An 18,746-nucleotide genomic window follows, 5' to 3' on the forward strand; every position below is an offset into this window, starting at 1 on the left:
TATATATATATATATATATATATATATATATATATAGTCTCCCAGAGTAGGAAGTGAGCCACTTCCATTGAAAAATTACGGTTGAAGTGAGGTCCGCGACAAAGTGAGGACCAATATACGGACCTCACTTTGTTTCGTGAATCAAATAGTTCTAATGAGTGTCTCACCACAAGATATTGTCATTCAACAAAAAAAAAATGGACCTCATTTGGTATGAAAACCCTTTCACCGCATATATTTCAGTTCAATGGTTGGGCGCTTGAGGTCGCTGTTCCTCCCGTATATTTTCATTCGTGTATTCCAAAGGTGCCTTCGATTTATTTGCTGCGTGCAAAGTGAGACCCGGAGATGTCGCAACATAGCGCTGTCCTCTCTTTGTCGGTGACTTTGTTAGTATATGAGTTCACGAATTCAGAAATACATTTATATGAATTAGTCTGGGCTTTAAGTTTGGATTTGTGTTAAATGGACATACTTTTTGTAAAATTAAATGGTTAGGCTCATTCGATTCGGAATATTGTCTATATCATTGTGAAAAAAAGTAAATTTGTTCATAAAAAATTCTAAAAGTTATAAACAATTTAAGACCCTAGAAAGCAGTGTTTGGTTTTGTTGTTTATAGTTCGTAAAGTATAAATATTTTTGAATTTTGTAAAAAGATCCTTGAAGAGAAGGAAATTTACTAAAAAAGAACGGTATCTCCCGGAACGGTATCTCCATTATGTATAATTTTGATTTAACGCTGAAAATAGCCGCCTGCGCGCCACTTTTAGGTTGCGCGCATGGCCTCTAAGCGAGTACATAACTTGAAAATAATTTTTTTGAGGTACGTGAAGTAAATAGAAAAATTTTAAAAATTCATGATATGATCTAAACACCTTAGAGAACTGATTTCGTTAGAATTTTTCATCAAAGTTAATTTTTCAATAATCTAAACAATTGTTAATTAACAAAATACTTCGTTTATAATAATTTTTTAAAGTAAACAATAAAAGAAAAGACACAATAATGTTGTACAAAAAATATCTTTATTCATCATTATTTTATCGTTTTTATGTCAATAAAAGAAATTCATAAACTGAAACAAATAATTTCTATCTCCATTTGTTTATTATTTCAACTGTCAATTATGATTGAAAAAAATTCTTACGAATAATATTTTTTTGTTTATAATAGTTTTTTTATATATCTACTAATTGAATTATTAGTTAAGACATTTTTTTCTTTTCTAAATTCATAATTAACAGTTATTTACAAAATGACAGAATAAAATTCATTAACAATTCCATTGTTTATTGACTTAACAATTAGTACCTTAGCTAAATTTATTTCTTGAAAGTTATACAAATTACAAAACCAACTACGAGCATAAAAATGCCTGAAACAATTTTTTTTTTCATTATTTATTCAATTTTGAAAATACACTTGCTGCAAAAGTCGCAGCAGCTGATTTGTTGACTTTAATACTCGTATAACTTTTAAACTATTAGAGATGCGACAATAAACATTCAGATCATTTTTGTAGATAATTGAATCGTCTTCCAAATTTTTCCTTGCATATATTTTTTAGTTATTGTTTATTTCTTGTTTTAGGCATTTGGTTGCCTTGAGTTTTTTCAACTTTTCAGGCTTACAGCTCAGTAAATATTGCGGATTCGGATATTGAACTCCGGAGCAATTTTGTTAAACTATAAATTATCTTACAGTTGCAGTTGATTATCTGTTTATTTGTTCATTTTTTCATAAGCTATTAATGAATTTCGCTAAATTTTGGGAGTAGATATGATATTTATATAACTGAAAGCAGTTTATTCCTTTCAAATACAGAATTTCGTTATTATTACATCAAGAATAAAAGAATAATGAAGCAGTCAGTTTATTTTATTAATTTTGTCTTTTCCTCTGTTTTTTGGGGGGAAGTTTTTGAAGTATGTACTTGCAATATCTAGGTTTGGAAGTGAACGTGCTATTCTTTTTCATTTGTTACTCGGGAGGTTTTCGATTTTTTGCTCTTCTTTCTCTTCTGCTTCATCTTCTTTTTGATCTCTAGATTCTTCCATTTCTTTTTCGTCTGAATCTGCTCCGAAGATTCGGTTAATAATTTTTTGATAAGCTGACTTTTTTTATTTTGTTGATCAGTGACCATGCCGTATTCGAAATCCTCATCTCCATCATCAGAGTCATTATTTTCATTTTCACATCGATAACAAAATTGCTCTGAAGTTCAGTATCCGAATTAGCATTATTTACTGAGCTGTAAGCCTGAAAATTTGTGAAAACCCGAGGAAATCGTTAATTTTTATAAACAAATTCCTAAAACAACAAAATAACAATAACTAAAAAATATATGCGAGATGACATTTGAAAGATAATTTAATTATCTACAAAAATGTCCTGAATGTTTATTGTCGTATCTCTAATAGTTTAAAAGTTATATAAGCATTAAAGTCAACAAATGGATCAGCTGGTGCAACTTTTGCAGCACGTGTATTTTCAAAATTGAATAAATAATGGAATAAAATTGTTTTCGATTTCTGTATGCTCTTGGTTGTTTTTATAATTTTTATAATTAAAAAAAAATTGAGCCAAGTTGCGTATTTGTTTATAACAAATTATTGAGCAGATAAACAATGAAATTGTTATTATAATCTTTTTTGTCATTTTTTGGAGAACTGTTAATTATGATTTTAGAAAAAAAAAGTCTTAACTAATAATTTGAACAGTAGATAGGTATCTATAACAATTATTATTATTATTAGGAATTTTTTTAAAAATTATAATCGACAATTCTCTATAAAGTTGCAATTTGTTTTTCATATATTGAAATAGGCCATTTTTTATAAAAAAATGTATAAACAATTTATTTGTTTCAGTTTATAAATGTCTTTTATCGACAAAATAATGATAAATGAGAAAAAAAATGTTCACAACATTACTGTGTTTTTTCTTTCTTTGTTTATTTAAAAAAATTATTATAAACAAAGTATTAAAATTTTCAGAACTTTTATCTTGCAATGTATCTAAGAAGGTCTCTACGGAGCGAAATGATTGCATGGTAATTATTTGAATATTTATTTTACTTTGAACAATAAAGGAAGTTCTAGAAAATTTTGTATTAACAAATTATTGTCCAAATTATTGAAAAATTAACTTTAATAAAACATTCCAACGTTAATGTTTTTAAATTTTTCTTTTCACTTTAAGTACCTCAAAAAAATTATTTTCAAGTTACGTACTTGCTTAGAGGCCGTGCGCGCAACCTGAAAATGGTGCGCGGACGGCTATTTTCAGCGTTAAATTGAAATTATAAATTTTGGAGATACCGTTTCGGAAGTCAAAACTTTTTTTCAGTAAATTTCCTCCTCTTCAAGGAATTTTTCTCAAAATTCAAAAATATTAATAGTTTACGAACTATAAACAACAAAACCGAACACTGCTTTGTAGGGTCTTCATTTGTTTATAACTTTTAGAATTTGTATGAACCAATTGACTTTTTTTTTCACGATGATCTAGACAATATTCCGGATCGAATGAGCCTAACCACTTAATTTTACTAAAAGTATGTCCATTCAATACGAATCTAAACTTAAAGCCCAGACTAAATGATTGATTACAGTTAATACCAATGGTTGTGAAATTAAAGAGACAACAAAATGGTCCTGTATTTGAATGTGAAATTACTGATTCAACTCATTCTATTCCATTTGTTGTTTTCGTTTTGACATTAGCGACGTTCGAGAAAAATATGTAGTCATAGGCAGATTCGAATTCAAGATCTGCTGGCACACTATTGCTGTGCCGTTTCACCACTTGTATTAGCTGTAATTTTTGATAATCACATCAGTTGAGTATGTTGAATTTCCCACTTCAAAGAATGGTTGAGTTTTGAATAAGTGATCGAATATATTTTTACTGGTTTTATCGCTCTTGATGAAGAGCTAAATGAAAAATTCAACTCAATTAAAATCTTTTACTTACTTTTACTTTTACATTGGTTTTTGAAAATGTTTAATTTCATCCACAAAACTGTTTCTCACATACAGAAATATTGCAAACTCGATGTAGGATGCTAACGTCGGAGTACGGAAGCGCAGAAGGGCCACATATTTTTATTATTTGTTTCTCGGAAATTACGACTTTGAATTTCGAAATTTCGACTTTTTTCTCGAAATTTCGAGAAATCTCGTAATTTGGAAATTACGACTTCAAACACGAAATTTCGACTTTCGAGATTCAAAGTCGTAATTTCCAAGAAACAAATTATAAAAATATGTGGCCCTTCTGCGCTTCCGTATCGAAGTTTGCTTGCTTTTTGAATAAAAGTTCAAAAATTGAAGTTTTCATTCACACACGTACTTTTTATCAATTTTTTTTAAACGCCATTGTTAACATCATTTATCTCGAGAATCTAAATAGAAATTAGTAGTTTTTGAACTTCGACTTCGAAATAACTCTCTTGTACTACAAAAACGTGTCGCAGATAGTAATCTGTTTATTTTTCTCTGCCAGTGAAAAAGTGAAAGTGTCAAAGCTCTCATTCATAAAAATGACACTTTTCACCGGTACAGATAAATGGACAGTACAGTATCATTTTTTGTAGTAACAAAGGTACACTTCGATGTCGAAGTTCAGAAAATACCACTTCCTATTTAGATTTTTGAGACCAATAAAGTGAAAATTGGCATATAATAAAATTCAGTAAAGAGTTCGTTGATAACTGAAAAATTTCAATCATTGACTTTTATTGAAGAACTGAAAAAATTTCGTCATTAGTTTCTCTTTATATAGAGTTGTTTGATGTCATAGTACCACCATATTCAAATAAAAATGGCCATATGTGTTATATTGTTGAAAAGAAAATTTTATTTCTGATCCAATGTTTGAAAAAAATATACAGTCCTATTGGAAATTCTTGACTTGTGAAGATTTTCACAAGGTTTATTATAAAAAATATCAGCTTCGAAGAACTCCGAATTTCAAATTTCTTACTACATGAACAATTGAATGGAGCCATGTACAATGATTTCGTTGTGACCTGGTATAGCAACTTCACAAGGGAAATCGACATGCCCACTTTCTATTCATAAACAACAACAATAAAAAAAATAAATGGAAAAAACTAATTTATTAATAACAAATTGTTTTTTGAATGAATAATTAAAAAACTATTTCTTTTTAAATTTCGTAGAACAATAGAATTCATGATTTAAAAAAATGGTTCCTTAATTTTGATATTTGGACGCAAAAAACCATTGTTGATAAATGAACGCATTTTTTAGCAATAATTAAATTTTTTCTCTGAAAATCATAATTTTATTCAATAAATATATAACAAAAATATTTTTAAATTCACCCATGTAAATGCAACGGAGCGAGGCGATCTAATCGTTAGCCTATTGAGAATAACTTCACGAAGTGAAAACAATTGTAGGGTTTTAATTAGTTATTTAACAGTTATTTATTAACTAACAAATGCATAATTAATGAAAAAATTGGGATGCAATTTTTTTTATCGTGGATTATTGTTCATTAATCTATTCCAAAACTGCATGCATTTTTTCATTCCTTAATTTTCATATTTATTATGTTGAAAAAAATGTTGTTGCTGTGTCAGATTGACGCCCCGCGCGCGAAAGCCAGGCTACCCGTTTTTGCTCTAGTTTCAGGGCTCTGTAAAAATGATAAATAGTAGAGGTACTGCTCCGGGACTCAAATGTTTTTTTAGCATATTTGATGATTTTTTTATCTATTTTTAAAATTCAAAAATTTTGAGTACTGTTCGAGATATTCAGAAAAAACCAAACCTCAAGTTTTTTAACTATTTTGTTTATGATTTTCGTAATTTGTTTCAGTGCCTTTTCAAACTTATCCTTAAACTTTCTGCGTGACAATGTGAATCCAATGACACCTTGATCGTAATTTTCGGAGACTATATAAAAATTTTAGAAGAAAATGGTACATGTGAACTAGACTATTGATCTCATTCCTGCCAAGTCCCTTGCTTCTTTAATATTTTGGAATCCACAACCGGTCTAAAACCTCGTTATTATTTTTCACCATATTCAAAATTTATGTTTTTTTGTCCACCATGAAAATTGTATTTGTGTAACTGAAATACTCAAAACATGAACAACATGTATATTTTAGTTTATTTTAATCAATACTAACTTGAATTACGTAGTGGTTTCCACGACGCAACAATCAAACTTTGAATCTTCGCTAATATACATATCTCTTGTCGATCTTGCATCCATCTGTTTCACATGTGAAAAACTCGGCAACGTTTAATGGACCTCACTTTGCCTTTATGATGAATTAATACGTGTATATATGTCCTCACATTGTTAGGATCTTTGAAAAATATATACGGACCTCACTTCGCTAGGAGAATACTACAGTCCTCACTCTGTAGATGTATATTGAAGAAAAAAAACTAGTCAAGCTGATGGAAAATAATTCCATGAAAATAGCTTGCGTTTACGCAGCTATTTTTATCAAGTACTTTCTTGGTTTTTTCTCATTTTGTCTTCAATCGAGGACCGCCTGCCCGGTACTGACGGGCAGGCGGTCCTCGATATATATATATATATATATATATATATATATATATATATATATATATATATATATATATACATATAATATATATATTTTATATATATATATATATTTTATATATATATATATATATATATATATATATATATATATATATATATATATATATAAAATATATATATTATATGTATATATATATATATATATATATATATATATATATATATATATATATATATATATATATCGAGGACCGCCTCGATATATATATATATATATATATTTTATATATATATATATATATATATATATATATATATATATATATATATATATATATATATATAAATATATATATATATATATATATATATATATATTACAATGTAGGTTTTCACGGATGGTAGAATATGATGTGTTGTTCTTCCGGGTGTTCATCCGTTGTGTACTACGTTGTGAACACCCGGAAGAACAACACATCATATATATATATATATATATATATATATATATATATATATATTGCAGTTTTTGGTTCAAACAGGAGTGGGGGGAACGTGTGACGTCATCGTCATTGGAGCTGTTTTCATGTTTCAATACGACAGTCATCTATCACCTAACACGTTTCGCTAGAAAAATAAATGAACTCAATTGTTTACCTCATTAAATAAAGCCGGTGAATGGGAGCATTCTAAGATCACGATGTGGATATGGACGTTGCCATATTGAATCCGTGATATTTCTTTAATATCACCAATGCTGTGCGGAACTTCAAAACTAACAAATTACATTCAACAGCATGAAGTTATGACCTCTATCATGAGGTTATAATAGACATTAGAACCTAAACTAGTGCCACATTCACTTCGAAAATATTTGCCATCACCATATAAATCGGCACAGTTCGTTACAAGTGAACTCGTGGCAACACTGTCGAATTTGTCGTTTGGAAGCCTACTACCTGCCTTGCAGTGATGCCAATTTGCCAGTAATTACTGCATTTGCAAGTAATCCGATTATTCAGAAACTAAAATGCAGTAATAAAGATATGCAAGGAATTTGTAAGGACTTTCGATATTCTGCAAGGATTTTGGATATCTCTCTTTATATTGATATATTTAGTGAGAGAGAGAGAGAAGGAAAGAGAAACAGTTGATTGAATAGAATAATTACATCGGCGACAGGTTGGTATGCATGGGGTACAATTCCCATTGGCAACACTGTTGCCTTGTTTGTCTATGTTATCCTCGAGTGTTTACTGTTTCCCTCCACTTCGTGTTGACATAGTTTGGTTTGTGATATTTATTGAAAATAGTGAATTTGTTACTGGGTTTGGTTTATATATAGTTAAATAATAGATAGAAACTAATAATGGGTTTGCAAGCAATCTCAATGTTCTAACCAAAAATTGACCTTACACAGGTGAGTGAATACAGGTTTTTGCTCATAGGCGTCACAATGAGTTTCGAATTGCTATAGATAGGTACTTCAAAATGAAACCGAAATTCATTTTGTATGGCACGCAGTGAAATGCAATGTTTTCAGATGAAAATATTTTAAATATACAAATTCTAATAATTTCTATCTACACGTATTAATGAATAAAGAGCAAAAATTTTCAGATTTCCAACTGATGCCAATGAAAGAGCAGTTTAAATTGAGAATTTGGGATTGAAGCAATGCCCCGAAAATACTCTAAAGTATGCAAGAATTTGTTCCGTTCATTTTGAGGGAGAAGCGTTTGAAGTGAAACCCAGTGGAAAATATTCCTGAAAAAAGGTGCCCGTCCTTTGTCTTTTAATCAAGAGTATATTCCTTCAACTTCAAGGTATAGTAATCATCCAACAGTTATCATTTTCTAACAATATTTTTTTTCGTAACATAAATGAACTTTTTTCAGAAAGGATGACTCATCTACAGATTCAACAGATACAGCTTCAGAAAACAATTTTTTGGAAGTTGACAAGTCTATTGATGACCCTCCACTAAAGAGGTAAGATCAAAACCAGGTGGTGTAACATGATTGAGGCTCATTTTTATAAATATTTCTGCTCCTGGTATTGTGCTAATAATCAAATAATGATCTTTTATGCTCACGTAATTTTGTACTCTTAGTGCTAAAAAAATATCAAAGGAAAACTGAATTGGTTCCAATGTTTCCTGTGGGATTTTGAAACTAATAGTATTTTCCATTTAGAAATTGGCCCAATCTGAGCATTCTATAATTTTTAGATTAAGAAGCAATGTGCAGACTCATCAGACCGAAATATCTCATACTCTGACTCCAGAAATGGGCACACATTCAAGAGGAGAATATGAAAAATGTATTGATTCTAGCTCAGAAACATTGACTGCATCAGAAACTGAACTAATCCATAACTTAGTCACAGAAAAGGAAACAGACTCGCCCACAAATTTGCAGAAGAGAAAGTAAGTGAAGAATAATCTAACAGAGAAATAGTTTTAAGAAGTTATCACAAGCAATGGGGTAGCTATATTTGTAAGCTAATTTTAATCACGATTCCCAAATTTGTATCCGTCAATGGTAACAACATGCGTTCAATAATAATAATAATAATGATTTCAGTTCATTTTGATATTTTAGGCCAGTATTTTTCTGCTTGTCATTTCAATGTAAATTAATTATTATTGATATTTGCAGTCTGATCTTATAGTTTTCCAGAATATTCAGAATTCATGTTCTTTGACATGTGCATGCTTGTGAATACAAATAACAGCTTTAACATTATTATTATTATTCTTTATTAATCCCAAGAAACATGAACGATGTTCATACTAGGGAAATAATACTAAATTAATAAACTTCAATATAACAATTTAAAAAAAAGATGAACAGTTTTTGAAGAAAAACTGAATTTTATTTATATTCATTTCAGAGCTCCTGATGACCTAGCTACCAGTGATTTTTCAACTCCTCGTAAGGTCAGAAGAAATCTGAAAACAATGAAAAAAAAATTAACAAGCCAGAAAACTAAAATTAGAACTTTACAACAGTCAGTGCGGAAACTGCGGTCCAAGGTGACAAACTTGAATTCACTGATAAACCATTTGAAAGGTAAATCTTTGGTCCGTGAAGATTGTGAAAGTTCATTGAGAGTGAGTTGATAAGGTTTCAATCCGTTTCACCACCACAACAAATTGTATGAAAATTATAGATTTTTGTAGAGTTGATTGCTCATGAACTTCTTTGCCGAGCAGAAAATATGATAATGATAATGAAATAGTCATCTTTGATGTCATAAGGAAGTGATTGAAAAATTTTCGGTGCTATAATATGTAGCGCATTATGGGATATATTGTGTTTTGTGTTTATTTTTTCTATACACATTTCAAGTAGCATTATAGGTACAGTTTAAACATATAAAAAAACTCTTTTTTTCCACTAACTCTAAAATTTTTATTTTGTTTATCATCTTAACAATCTGTGAAGGAATTGAAACAAAAGTTTTCTTTTATGAATAATCGACTCATTCTGAGAAGTTGAAAGTTCCAGCAACTTACTATTTTATGTTCTTTTGAGAATTCAAATTCGATTATGACAAATCATGTGATAACAACTTTTTGATCTTCAAAGATATCTAGCATATTTTTTGTTGCAGGCTTCTATGTCAGAACTCAAAAATATACACCAGCACTTAGATCATTTGCTCTAACTCTGAGATTTTATTCTACTAAGGCATATGATTATGTTAGGACGACATTCAATAATTCTTTACCGCACCCAACAACTTTATCAAAACGGTACCAATCAGTTGATGGTGCTCCTGGGTGGACAAAAGAAGCGTTAACAGCATTGAAACTGAAAGTTGATGCAGCTAAATAAAAAAAAATGTGATATTATTTGTAATTTAAGTTAAATGGACTGGCAAAAAGTTTTGTGGGTATGTAGATATTGGTACTGATTTGGATAGCGATCAACTTCCTGAAGCTAAAGAAGTGTTGGTGTTTATGCTAGTTTGTTTGAACAGTTGTTGGAAAATACCTGTTGGATATTTTCTCTTAGATGGTCTTTCTGGACCTGACAAAGCTGGTCTTGTTAAGAACTGTTTAGAGTTGGTTGATGAAACTGGGGTAATTGTGTCCTCTATAACATTTGATGGTACTGCAGCCAATTTCGAGATGGTTTCAATTCTGGGAGCAGATTTCAATGTTTCACCAATGAAAACTCATTTTAATCATCCTGTTACGAAGCAAAAGGTATATTTATTTCTAGATCCATGTCATATGATAAAATTGGTAAGAAATTGTTTGGAATCTTATAAGAACTTGCAAGACTCTGATAAAAATCAAGTGAGATGGGATTATTTTGACAAATTAGTTAACATTCAATATAATGAGAGGTTACATGATGCAACAAAACTGCGAAAACGTCACATACTGTGGACTAGAGAAAAAATGAAAGTCAAAATCGCCACACAAACGCTAAGTAAAAGTGTAGCAGATTCTTTGATATATCTATGTAAAGATTTATTACTGCCTGAATTCCAAGGATCGGAAGCAACTGCATTGTTCGCCCGTTACTTCAATGATTTATTCGACATTTTCAATGCAAAAAATAGATTTGTTAAATATAATTATAAAAAACCTTTGTCTTCTGTAACGAGTAAGTAATTTTTCGACTATCTTGACATTATTTAGGAATATATATTGCATCTGTCTACAGGAAAAGTTGAGGTATTGAAATCAAAGAGAAAAACTGGTTTTTTACGATTTCTTATTTGTATAGAGAGCCTCAAAGGCCTTTACAAATCTTATGTCGAATCTGGAAAACTGAAATATATTCTAACTTATAAATTATCCCAGGATCATGTTGAATTGTTCTTTGGAGCAGTTAGAAGTCGTGGGGGATTCAATAACAATCCAACTGTTAGACAATTTGAGTCAGCTTATAACAGGTTGATAGTTCATTCAGAAATAAAAGCTGGAGATACGGGAAATTCTTTGAACTTAGATGCAACCTTGATATTATTTTGTAACAGTGGTCGAGTTACCATCAGTGAGAATGGGGAAGATCTTTCTTCGACTACTGACCAAGCAATATTTGAGGATAAACTGAGTGAAGACATACGAGCGTTGGATTTTCTCCATTCTTCTGCTTGGTGTTCAACAGATTATGTTAATGATATTGTCTGTTATATGGCGGGTTATGTGTCGAGGAGCCTGGAAAATATTGTTTCATGTTTTAGATGTAAGTCACTTCTATTTGATGAAAATGATGAGACTACCTCTACACTGCTTATAAGAAAGGAATATCGAAACTTCACTAAGGCATCAAAGTAAGTAGTAGAAGTTTGTGTTGTTGCTGAAAAGTATTTTAGATTTTTCCATAAAACTAACAACATATTCAGTAATAGAATAAAAAACCTAATAAATATTTTGGTCAATAATACTCTGAAAAACATGACACCAAAAATATATGATTATTTTGGTGCAGCTATTGAAACTGATTTTGAATAAATATTTCAACATTAGAATTCATCATGAAACATCCTCTAAATTAGATTCATCAACAAAACGAGTTAGGTGTATATTGACAAAAACTGTTTTGTTTCGAAATCAATAAAACTCTTAGAAACTTCGGAGAAGATGAAAACCCAAACACCAAACTGGAATCACTCGCACTCGACGCCCGTTTCACTAACCAAGTTAGCGCTAACTTGGTTAGCGAAACGTATGTAGAGTGCGAGATTTCAGTTTGGTGTTTGGGTTTTCATCTTCTTCGAAGTTTCTAATTTCAAACAACTATTTCTGAAAAATATTTCCATTCATATTATCGAGAGGGTTATTTATCAAAATTATTGGGTAGTTGTTTCAATATGATTATATAATACTATATAATTGTAAAAGGTTAATTTTTAATTGACTAGTTTCAATTGTGAACCGACACTATTTTTCATATAATATTATTCGGAATGGATTCATGGATATATTTGTATTTGGTTCCTTTTCAAATTGTAATAATTTTTTTTATTGTTATTGTTGTTTATTTTGTATTGTTTTATTTGTTTCATTACAGTTATTCTTTAAACTCGAGTTGTTTAATTTACAATCCTACCTCAGAACAAGAAAAATATACCATCTGAGATGCAAACAAAGACTTCCTCTTCGTGCAGGAGGTCGAATTCAAGCTTTTTCGAAAGCCTTATGAAGTTGATATAGTTGCAAAATATATCTGGTGATAGTACAAAAATGATAATTGATGTAAAATCTAACAATGAGTTCTGATTTCAAAGAGAGGCAATGACACTTTTGATGATTTTTGTTGTTAGAGAGAGAAAGTCTGATACGACAAAATAATGGTGGGTTAAGTAAAATTAGACAGTCAAATTGTAAATTCAATCAAAAGGTTAATATTATCTTCTTACTAATTACTTTAGTAACCCATCTACTCTTAAAATTATAAAGAAATACCGTTTTGTGATTGTCATTTTGTACCTTCAATATGATAGAACTAGAATAGATCAAAATACTCAATTTAAAACATTGTTCCTTTTTCCTCTTTTTTTATTTATCAATTTTCAACAGTTTTTTAAAAGAACCGACTTTTTCGAGTAATTATATTTATTTCGAATACAATGAAGTTTTCTTGTAATTGATATCGGAAATATCTATGATCTCTAACAATAATTGATGAATAGATCTCTGAAGTTTTCATAAGTATATAACATTTTGCATATTTTCGTTTACATTGCCCATATTGAATTTATTGCGTGCGCCACTGTCCTTGGAGGGTATGTCACAGTCTATCAAGATTCATCCTTCCCCGTAACCCGCTTGCCTCCGCACCGAGCGACTTCAAAATATTCTGTGTTGAAGGTATTGGTTTGCCGAGTCCATTTATTTTTCTACGTCCATGGATAAAACATTAAAATTTGGAAGTGACGTAGTCAGCGTAGGAGGCGGTAGCGTGGTATAAAATGAATGATGATTCGTTAAAATGAATGAGTTATTTCAAAAAAAAATGTCGTAACTGTCAGAAAGCCACCAAGTTGTATATTCGCTAATAATTATCGGTTAGTGATGTATAGCATGTCAAATGAAAGAAGAATAAATGCAGAATGTATCGACATGTATCGAAACAAAGATGGCGCCACATGTCAGGAAGGCACAAATCCACATCGTCGTTAATGATAGTTGAACCTCAACGTTCAGCTTATCAAATGAAGGGGAAACGAAGACAAAACAAAAACAATGTCAGAAGGGCACAAAGCCACATCTTCGTTAATCATAGTCGAATCTCAACGTGCAGCTCATCGAATGAAAGGAAAACAAATGCAAAATTGATCGACAGAGGAAAAACAAAGATGGCGTAACATGTCAGAAGGGCACTCATCCGAATTTTCGTTAATAATAGTTTGTTCTCAACGTGCAGCACGTTAAATGAAAGGAAGAGAAATGCAGAATTCGTCGACAAAGTGCCAATAGGGCACTAAGTTGTATCTTCGTTGAGAACAGTCACATCATCGCGTAATGCAGAATTCATCGAGAAAGAAAAAACAAAGATGTCCGCAACATGTCAGAGGGGCACTAAGTTGTATATTCGCTAATAATGATCAAATCGTCATGCACAATACGTCAAATGAAAGGGAAATTTACGCAGAGGCCCCCACAATCGACCCGCTCGGAGGGGTCAGAGGCAAGGTGGTGGGGTCCATAACGATGATTTGCCTACCGACGACAACCCTGGCAACGACAACGGACGCTTTGAGTGGACGCATGAGCTGAGAGATAGCCTTATACAATGCTACGAGAGTAGTGAGTCCGCGCGAAGAGGGTACATGGCGAGATTGCATGCTCTGTGGTGTGAAACACATCCGGAGCATGCCGCCTTTTCCGCCCAAAATCTTAGGGATTACGTATCCTATCTTTGGCGGCAGGGCTATATAGCTCCTCCCCAGTCTGCTAACGAAGTGGTAGAAGTGGCAGTTCTACCACCCGTTGGCACGGCTGGAGAGGAGACTCGCACCATACCACCAATGGAGACGACAATCAGAACACGCAGGACGCTCCACAGAATTAGGCCCCTGAAGCCACAAGAACTGGCTTGTTTGGATGCGGAGGTTCATAGTGTTCTAACAGAAGAGGCTGACATCTGGCAAATCAACATCGCCGTGTATAACGTCGTCCAATCGCTTTCCGAATCGGAAGGACGAAATCCCGGCCTTGCGGTTCGGAAGATTGAACGGCGTGTACACAAGACGGAGGCTAAGATCACGTCGGCGAGACAACACGCGTCTCGTATCCAATGTGTGATGGACTACAGAGCGGCCAATAGGCCTTTCACGCCCGCAGTGCGGCGAATAGCCGCCAATTTACGACCACACTCTAAGCCAAGGCGTGCTGTTGACCACCAAATAGCATTGCCTTGATAGGATACGAATGCTAGTGGCTGCTAAGAAGTCACTAGTGAGGCGAGCGAAAAGTATCGCGGAAAATCTTAGGTTCCGCGAGAAACCTTCTCGCTTATTCCAAGAGCCTCCACGTGTTGTGGATAACCCGCCGACTGCTGATCAGGTGGAATCTTTCTGGAAGGATATCTATGAACACCCGCAGCCACTCAACTTAGACACTCCAGCCCTAGCGCAGTTCGAAGCTTTCAACAGAGAGCTTCGACAGCCTGAGCTCAATGAACTGCGCAACCCGATAACCCCAGATGACGTTCGAAGAGCCCTTGTTGGTTCCAAGAACTTTGCTGCTCCAGGCCCAGATGGGCTGAACACTTATTGGTGGAAAAAACTACCAAGTACCCACCGCCATCTGGCCAGAGTTTTCAACTTATGGCTGGACGGAGAGCAGCCGATTCCGGATTGGTTTGTCGAGGGGCGGACCGTTCTCATCCCCAAAAGTGGAGATTTGTCGATTCCTAAGAATTACAGACCGATAACATGCTTGAATTCGTGTTATAAGTTGTTTACAAGCATCTTATACACACGAATACTTACCGCAGTTGACCGAGTGTTCGAACGGATATATTAGCAGAGAGGGTCGAAGAGAGGAGTCGCTGGATGTAAAGAGAACCTGCTCATCGATAGATGTGTAACGCAGGACTCGATACAATATAAGCGTAACCTCTCTATGGCCTGGATCGATTACCGTAAGGCATTTGATACAATTTCGCATGAGCTCATCTTGCATTTGCTCAGATGCCTTGCGGTACCCGACAACATAGTGAGATGCATTGAACAACTGATACCACTATGGCGAACTCGCTTCACCATAACATCTGGTCAAGCAAGAGTCCAAAGAGGGTGGGTCACTTTCAGAAGGGGTGTATTTCAGGGTGATTCCCTCAGTCCCCTTCTATTCTGCATCTCACTATTGCCATTATCCGTTGCGCTCAGAAACGCTCGAGGGTATAACTGTGGCACCCCCGGAAACCGGAGGCACAAGGTCACCCATCTGTTTTATATGGATGATCTTAAACTTTATGCCTCTGGAGAGAAGGATCTCCATCAGTCCTTGAGGGTGGTGGAAGAGTACACGCATGCTATCGGTATGAAATTCGGGAAAGACAAATGTGCAATGGTTCATCTCAAAAGAGGACGATGCGGGGACTACGGAGAGGATGTGCAGCTCGTAGATGGAAGCATCCTACACCATCTGGATGCCGGAGAGATGTATACTTACCTCGGGGTGGAACAACGCCACTCACAAGAGGTAACCGCAGTGAAAACTCTCTCCGCGGCAAGTATCAGCACAAACTTCGACAGATCTGGTCATTGGAGCTGTCGGGGAAGAACAAAGTTGCTGCAACAAATATGCTTGCCGTTCCAATCTTACTCTACTCGTTTGGAGTAGTGAAGTGGACTCGGGAGGAGCTGTATCAACTCGACGTAAGGACCCGAAAAATGATGCATCTCTATAGGAGTTTGCATCCCAAATCGTCCGTTCCACGGTTGTACTTTCCCCGACAACAGGGAAGTCGTGGACTTTTGAGTTTGGAGTGTCTACATGACAGAATGGTACTGGATACAGCCTGTAAAGTCGTCAGGAGTTCGGATCCCCTTCTCTGCATGGTCCGTGACCATGAGAGAGCAGGAATTGGAGCATTTCTCCTTAGGGCAGCTGCTCGAGCAGCTGATGAACTCGGTATAGTTTTCGACTCTGAACGAGGTGACTACAACTCTGTCACCGAGTTGGAACCCGTTCAGCAAAAAGCTCAGATAAAAGCCGCAGAGATTACCTTACTTCTGCGGAGACACAGGGATAAGCCAATGCATGGGGTCTTCTTCAATAATATTGAAGACCTTGGCTTATCAAAGCGCCTGACGTTCGCTTTTCTCAGGTCGAGTGGGCTGAAGTCGGAAACTGAGGGGTTCATCATGGCTTGCCACGTTAGTCTACCGCAGTCGCGTGATGGGTATAGAGGTTCCTGACACAAGGTGCAGGGCCTGCCGCGAAGCTGCCGAGACCCTAATGCACTTGCTATCAGCATGTACAGCATATGCGGTCTCGGCCTATATCCATCGACATAACGCGGCCGTAAGAGTGCTATATTACCATCTACGGCACTCTTACGGTATTGACGAGACACCGGTGTTGCCCTACGCTCCGGGGGATATTGAATCCGTTGTGGGAAACGAGAAGTGCCGAATTTATTCGAACTATTCGTTCCCCACCCTCAGGCTCATACAAGCTAATAAGCCTGATGTAGTCGTTCTCGACCACTAGACCAAAACGATATTTGTCGTGGAGTTTTCAGCTCCTGGCGATACGAATATCGTCAGAAAAGAGGAGGAAAAACGGATAAAATATCGAGATTTTCTCTTCGAACTCCGCAGACTCTATCCAGATCACTCTGTCAAGATGGTCGTTCTGATTGTTGGAGTCCTTGGTGGAATGATGTCTTCTCTACTCTCGAATCTCAAAATCATACCGGCTTGCCGCACTAAGGCAGAAATCTTAGCCGCACAGATGCAGAAGGCTGTCATTCTTAGCTCACTGCGTTTGCTCAGGGCACATGATTCTCGGACCCAATGATCACTTACCTCACGGTGTGGGGAGTGGTCATTGGTTGATCATGCTGGCGCGCCCTCCCGAATGTATCGGGGCTTCGGGGGATAGGGCCTGACCAGCGCACACTACGGTGAAAAAAATAATAATAATAATAATAATAATGATGTTTGTATGTCGGTACAAATTCGTAATCGATTTATTAACCTCATTCTGCCGATTTTTGCTCTTTTTGGGGTGGGGATAACAATAGTTTCATTGCAATACTGATGGATTGTTCAGTTACGTTCAATAATTGATAATTTAACATTTTCCGTTGACTGTTTAGTTTTTAACAAAATAAAAAATTCAAGATATATTCCCTATCTTTACAACAAATTGCATTTGTTGTATTCCATTCTGGAAGATATTTTTAGATATTCTTGATAATTTTCTATTCAAAGATGTTTCAATTTTTCAAATTTTTGCTTATGTGTTTGTCGAAAACTTTTACTGAAGTTTTTCAATAATGGTGTTGGAGTTTTCAAGCCACTCTCGTATTTCAAATCGTAATTTTCATAAAATATCACAAGCGTTTCTTCACTGTCAATGTCTTCGGAAATTTCCAAAGTAACTTCACAGTATTTTCATTCGAAATGATTGAAACATTTCTTGATCAAATAACCTGCAAAGTAAACAACGGAATGTTTTTCTAATGTGGCATCATAATTCGAATGGAATACAGAATAATTAGAAGAACTGCTGGATGAATCCGTTTCTAAGGATGACGAATTTTCTTCAACATTCAACAAAGCTTCATTTTCATCTGCTGGTACAAATATGTTATCGTTATCATCTGGTTTACTGCCTGCATTGGCACTTCTAGGTGGTTTCATTAAATTGGTGACTATATTGATTTCAAAAGCTAATTGAAATGCTTATACTGCTGGGTTTCTGTTATATCCTCCCCTCTAACGATATACAGAAAATTGATTTTCAGGTGGATCCTGAATCAGTCTTCCTGTGAAAAAATATCTGAAACCTTATTTCTTTGATAACTTGCAAATTGTCACTGCATTTATGATTACAAGAAATCCTCCAAAACTATCACGTCTGGTTAATTAACCTTTTTGTCCAACTTTATAAAGATTTTTCATTAAGTCGTACCCTGCATTTATAGCAACATATACTTCCGGGTTGGTATCACTCAAAACAAGATTGAAGGATTTTTTGTA

At 34.2% G+C, this 18,746-nt stretch overlaps 1 protein-coding gene and 1 long non-coding RNA gene across 5 annotated transcripts in view; one reads left to right on the forward strand and one right to left on the reverse strand.

The window, feature by feature from the left end:
• dally (division abnormally delayed protein) overlaps positions 1-18,746 on the reverse strand; it is a 670,712-nt gene that overhangs the window by 125,649 nt on the left and 526,317 nt on the right. The window lies entirely within an intron of this gene.
• On the forward strand, positions 7,423-9,590 carry LOC141486920 (uncharacterized). Of its 2 annotated transcripts, none has more exons than XR_012468116.1 (5): positions 7,423-7,980; positions 8,181-8,386; positions 8,463-8,551; positions 8,791-8,988; positions 9,456-9,590. It is a non-coding gene; the product is annotated as an uncharacterized lncRNA (long non-coding RNA). The 2 variants fall into 2 exon arrangements; XR_012468115.1 differs by having other exon boundaries at positions 7,424-7,980; positions 8,459-8,551.

Source organism: Leptinotarsa decemlineata, unplaced genomic scaffold, assembly GCF_025532065.1.
Source record: "Leptinotarsa decemlineata unplaced genomic scaffold, Ldec_3_MD MMD2_tig00026375_RagTag_RagTag, whole genome shotgun sequence".
In the NCBI taxonomy this organism is placed as follows: domain Eukaryota; kingdom Metazoa; phylum Arthropoda; class Insecta; order Coleoptera; family Chrysomelidae; genus Leptinotarsa; species Leptinotarsa decemlineata.